Below are 6,000 nucleotides of genomic sequence, written 5' to 3'. Positions count from 1 at the left end.
CATGTAGGATTAAAACAAATTTGGGAAGACAAAAGGAAGAAACACAGAGATAGTTATAGTTTGGTTAAAACAGCAGAGCTTGTGTTACCTATCATATGCCTTGAGCTGAGCTCAGCAATAAACCAGGGTCTTGGTTTGAGAAAGAGGGACCTTTTCCTTTTCTAACTCAGGTGTGTTGCTAAAGAAGAAATTATGTTTGCCTTGGGAATTACTCATTTCTGGTGCATTCACTAAATTCTTTTAGGTCGCCAATTGAGGTGCTGTGGATCACATGGGAAGACTCATTACTTGACCGGTAAAAAGGATGTGAAAAGATCCATAACTGATTGATGTTAGTTTCCCCCCAATTTACGCTTAACCAACACTTTAAACTAGGTCAGAGCATTAATTAATTTTTGTATGAAATCTCCCCTCAGCCCATCCAGCCTCCCATTGGCTAGTTAATTAAAATCAGCACCATTATTTGGCTGCTACTTTGCAGCAAGAAAAAGAAAAAGGTAGTAATTATCCTCTGGGAGAATAAATTAATTAGGTTACTATGTGTTAATGCTCAGCAGCTCTCTTGTAGCTAGAAGCCAGAGTCCTTTCTGTCCTGCCTGGGTTTCTGGAAGGTAACTGGGTCACAAGAATCTGTGCCTTGGCTTCAGCCTTCGCTGTACTTCCGCTTAACAAATCTTTATTGAAGATAATCTCCTTAAAATAGAGGCTGTTTCTTCCTGCCTTCTTGTTCGAAACCAGCTCCCTGAGTACCTTACAAGGACCTTGGAAAAGTTTGACTTCATGCTGGCAATGAGCTGGGCTTTCAATTCACAGAGCAGCCTCTGGAAAGCCAGGCAAGGTCTCTCATGAGGCTTTCAGGCCACCCACTGCAGTTTCCTGCTCAGGTGTGCCCCAGATGCCTATCGCTCACGGGTATTATCACATCCAGGTAACACTCATCACACCTTGCCAGTGTGGAGTTGGAAACTTCTGTGCAGCAATATTTAGGCAAGAATCTGATTCCTGTTTTGGGCTAGGTCTGTGCCACTCAACTGGCAAAAAAGTGCTGATGCTCACTAGTTCTTTAAAAGAGAATCCAATGCCAATAAAATGCCACTTAAATCCTGACTGGTGAATTTATACTATGAAAATGCAATTTCATGCTTTGGATGTATGAGGAAGAGCTGAAGAGATCAGACAAGATAATTGCCAAGGTAGTAAAATCAGAGAGACCGTGGCAAGCAGATAGGTTGAACTAGGGATTAAAAGGACAGACATTCTCCCCTAGCTGGCTACCAGAATAGTTTCCTTGCAACTGAAGGAGCTTGCCTGTGTTGCACCAGAAAACTCCTGGTGTTTGAAGCTGTGCATTTTGTGCTGACAATGCACTTAGTCCTAAACCAAGCACCATTTTCTCAGTTATTCACATTACACCAGCAGTATCCATAGGGATATGCCTTTGTGCAGCACCTCTGAGACTAAATGCCACAAACTTGCAAGCAAATCCTATTTTGTCTTTGCAAAACCTTTCCCACTGATAACTGAATCCCTAATGCCTACATTCTTTCTTGCTCCTCTGTAGGGAAGATTGTTGGCAGCTTTTCTCAAGCCAGCCTTTATACCCTATGGCTCCTTTGTTATCTCTATCCAAGATACTGCTGTTGTTAGAAGTGCCAAATAGGTGCAGTATTTTGTCTGGGAAAATAAGAGAATCATGTCTATTCTTTGCAATCTGAGTATGATTAAAGACAAATGAGGCTCCTTCCAAACCCTCAGCTCTCATGAACTCCTCACCTGTCTGCCAGTTTTAAGATTTTGTCTTCCAGATTTTATCTGTATCTATCTAAAGTTTATCTGCAGTTTGTGCAAGATGCAATCAGACCATGAGATAAAGAAGACACAATGATTACATACTTCAGAAGGAAAAAATACTGTTGTAAAACACTGATTTATCTTAGCATTTATTTTCTTAACACAATAGTTGAAAGACGGTATCTGATGTAAACAACGGCAATTACTTCCTCTTGCCTTCTCAATTCTGGCAATTGCAGTAAAAGAGGTTTTTTACTGCTCATAAAGTAGGGGATAGTAGTTTACTGTTCATAAAGTAGCTTTGCTTACTGAGATATAAAGCAGCCAAACATCAGAAAATAGAGTTAAGATCTCAACTCTTCTGAATCTGAAGGGTTACACACTGTAGTGTAACCCTGTAGGCTCTGCTGACCTGCAATGAGGACACTCCTGCAATGGTTCCTCTCCTTTCCCTCTTGCCAGTTTCTACAGTGTTCCCAAACCTTGCCCTCCTTTGAAGAGGCATTTGGTGGAGAAGTCACTATACCCTTGATGGATACAGATGCTGGATCAGGCCTTCAGCAAATAAAAAATCACTTATTGAGTTGAGGACAGCTGAATGGAGTGTGGGGGACTTATGGACATGCTTTCCAGATAATAATTGATTCCCATGAATAACCCTTCATTATGCAAACAGTCCCACTGAACACAGGGGTTACAATTAAGGGCAGGAGGATGAAACCCTGAGATAAGATGCAGAGTAAACAAAGTATGATATTACAGCTATTAATTAATGTGTACTAAAAGGCAGATAATGAAGTCAGGATGGCCATGAGTCATGAAGCTTCACTGCTTCCTGAGCTTACCAGCAAAACTGTTCTCAGTGCAAAGCCGAAGTGCCATTTTTAAATATAGCTACTGCCCATAAGCTGAGGCTGTGACCTATCTGTGACTGGGCAACTGGAGGTGACAATGTCATCCAGGGCATAAAGTTTCAGCATGGACTCAATGTTTTTTTGTTATTCTCCCAACTGGTAATAATTTTGCTTTATTTTTATAACATGCTTAATTTCTTTTTCCCAGTACCCTGAGAAAAGTCAAGGTTTACTTATCTAGGCAGTGTGTTTATATTTTCCTACTTTCCAGTACATTCTGAATCCATACACTGGTTTTGGACTGTATTTACAAAGGAGCAAGGCCATGGCACAATTCATCATGAGGCTGTCCCATGCCCTTTGCTAGCCAGATTCCCAGCACCTGAAAGGGATGCAGGATCTGCTGGCTATCTTTATTCCTATTTTCATTCTACTGTATTACAATGTCTGTTTTATTATGCCACTTGTTCTTGGAGTTTTCTTGTTGAGATCTGGAAAAGCCATGCACCATCTTGTCCACTTACTCTCCCAGGGGTGCAGAGCAGGATTTTGTTCACGTAGGACAGAAGGTGCACAGGCAGGATGGAAGAGGCAGAGCTCACATGCCACTTCTGAGGGAAAACCTGCTGCACAAAGTTAGTGTTTAAAACACACATGGAAAGAAGTGCTCACAAATTTTTTTCTACTCCAGAATCTGTAATATTTAACTTTAAAACACTTTGTGAAAGGTGCTGCAACTCAGTTAATAAATATAAAACCATCTCTGAGTGGTGCAGGTGTTTTGTTCATCAGTTGGAAAAACAAGATATCTTCGTTTTATTTCTACAGTAGTTTGAAAAATTCTTTCCTTGTTGAAAAAAAGGATTTTCAGAATACTTATTTTTGTAGAAACATCTGCTGTGTGGGAAGTTATTTGACCAAAAAAGCATACCTCTTTATTTATATCAGAAAATTCTAAAAGTCTGGAGCATGTTGCAAAACAAAGCAAAGAGAAATAAACAGGAAATAAGTGACAGAGTACTCACAACATTTTAAGGTCAGTTCCCCTTGCTTTGGATCTAAGTTGTACTCTTTCCCAATGTGTATTGTTTTCAAGGAATTTTGTCTCTTTTTTTTTTTCTTTTTTTTTTTGTGAGTTCATTTCCTTTCCTGCTTTTATTAAATTATTCCCTTTGGTCCTCTAGAGGGTTTGAAAACACACAAACTCTATTTCTACTTCACACTGGTGTGATAATTCCTATGCACAAGTCACAAACTGTGCTTCAGAATGTGTCAAACCCTGGTTAATTAACTGTCTTTTCAATTACTTTGATTTGCTTCAGCCTGATCTTGGTTTGGTTCAGGATCCTTTGTAGAAGATCCATTGGATAAAGGAATTAGAAAGCTCACCTAACAGTCTGTTGAGGCGAGGCAGACTCCTGTCTCAGAATCAGCCTGCTCCATTTCAAAACACTCCCAGTAATTCCATCCCTGGGATTTTGCAGGTACCTCATACACCCATTCCCCAGAAGAGTTCTCATTTCAGTCAATCTCCACAGATTCTGACTGCATGCACACAGTCCTGAGATCTGCTAAAAAAGAGGTTTCTGCTGTTGGGTTCTCAATATTCATTAATCTGAAAGACCTTATTGTAGCCTTTCAATACTTAAAGGGGGCTTGTAAGAAACATGGAGAGGGACCTTTTACCAGGGCCTGTAATAACAGGGCACAGGGTAATGATTTTAAACTGAAGTAGTGTAGGTTTAGATTGGACATCAAGAATTAGTGGGGCACTGGAACAAGCTTCCCAGAGAAGTTGTGGACGCCCCATGTTCAAGGCCAAATTGGATGGAGCTCTAAGAACCCTGATCTAGCGCAAGGTGCAACCATGGCAGGATGAGATGGTCTTCAAGGGCCCTTTCCAACACAAACCATGCTATGATTCTGTGCTCTTTAAAGCTTCCTCCCAACCCAAACCATTCTGTGATTCTAATTCCAGAGAGCAAGGGTGAATGTTTAGTCTCCAAAAAAAGTCTTTTGAGTTTATTATCCTTTTACACAACTTATGTTCTGAGTCCTCAGGACACTGGAACTCTGGTTTAATAACCTTAAAAACTGGTTCAGTTCTTGAGGGCTATAACTATTTGTGGATCAATACTTTGAATGAAAACAGCAGAAATAATTATAGCTGCATCTTGTTCTAGAAGAGAGCAGAAAAACACCACAGGCATGCCATTAATACTGAGATCATTTCTGTGCTCTCATTTTACTCCTCAATGCTACCCATTCATCTGTACTTCAGAAATATGACAGTTTTGCATAGTGCCTAATTGGCCATAATTCAATACTATCAGAATTTAAAGGCAAATACTATTTTACCTTGGGAGTAGGTGGGTGCTGTTTGTGGAGCAGCCTCTCTGTAACACAGTCAGAGTCCAAGGCAATTGCTAACAGCATTGGTGCGTGCCTCAGATCACCTCCCTGCAAATCAGAGAAGTTTTTTGGCAGCTCAGAGAACTGCAAGGTGCAACAATAAGACATTTTCTGCCTCCTCAGAAATGTACCCCTTTTCCTGCCAGTAGCACTCCCAGGGGAGCTGCTGCGTTCTGTGGGGTGCTGGTGTGGGTTCAGTCAGCCTGCGACTGCAGCACTGCTCTTCCTCACGGGGAGCCTTCCCCATGGACTCTTTTAATCGTTATTTCACCCAACTCCTCAGCAGGGTCAGGTCCCTGGAGGACAAGCTGCAATACAGCATGGAGATTTTGCTCTTCTGCAGTTTTTCCAGCAAAAAGCAGTTTCCCTGGATTGTGAGCAGCAGCTGAGCTCTGCAGCTGCAATCTCACTGGCAGAGCTGCCAGCAGCACCAGGACAGAGGCTCACACATTTTAGTTAATCAGTCATTTATCTGTCTGGGGCCTGTCTGTGCTTTATCTGTGCTGCCCATGCACACAGGCTTGGGACCAGGCCAGTACTCCAGCACACTTGGATGTCTTTTGCTCCCATGGCTGAGAGCAGCTGGGCAGGATTTTCAGTGCTTTTCTCTGGGCTTTTTTTTCCACATAAAAGAGTGTTCACATCAACCAACAGGCTGGCTTTGAGTTCTCACTACCTCACACCAGTTACAGCCTAGACTTTGCAGCTCTTATTTTGCTGCCCTTGGTCCTGGTACTCCTCTTTTTAATTTTTTTTTTTTTTTGTGAGAATATCCATCCAATACTCCAACAGATTTTGCAGTGTTCCAAGAGTTTATCTGTACTTGTCTGCACTGAACCTGATAAACCAGTTTTCGCTGTCACACAAATGCTCTGCATTGTTCAGCTGTACAATGTGTCTTTTATCACTGATCTTGCATTTTCATAGTGGTTGCTCTTAACTT

Source organism: Poecile atricapillus, chromosome 3, assembly GCF_030490865.1.
Source record: "Poecile atricapillus isolate bPoeAtr1 chromosome 3, bPoeAtr1.hap1, whole genome shotgun sequence".
NCBI lineage: Eukaryota > Metazoa > Chordata > Aves > Passeriformes > Paridae > Poecile > Poecile atricapillus.
This window is presented reverse-complemented; position numbering follows the sequence as displayed.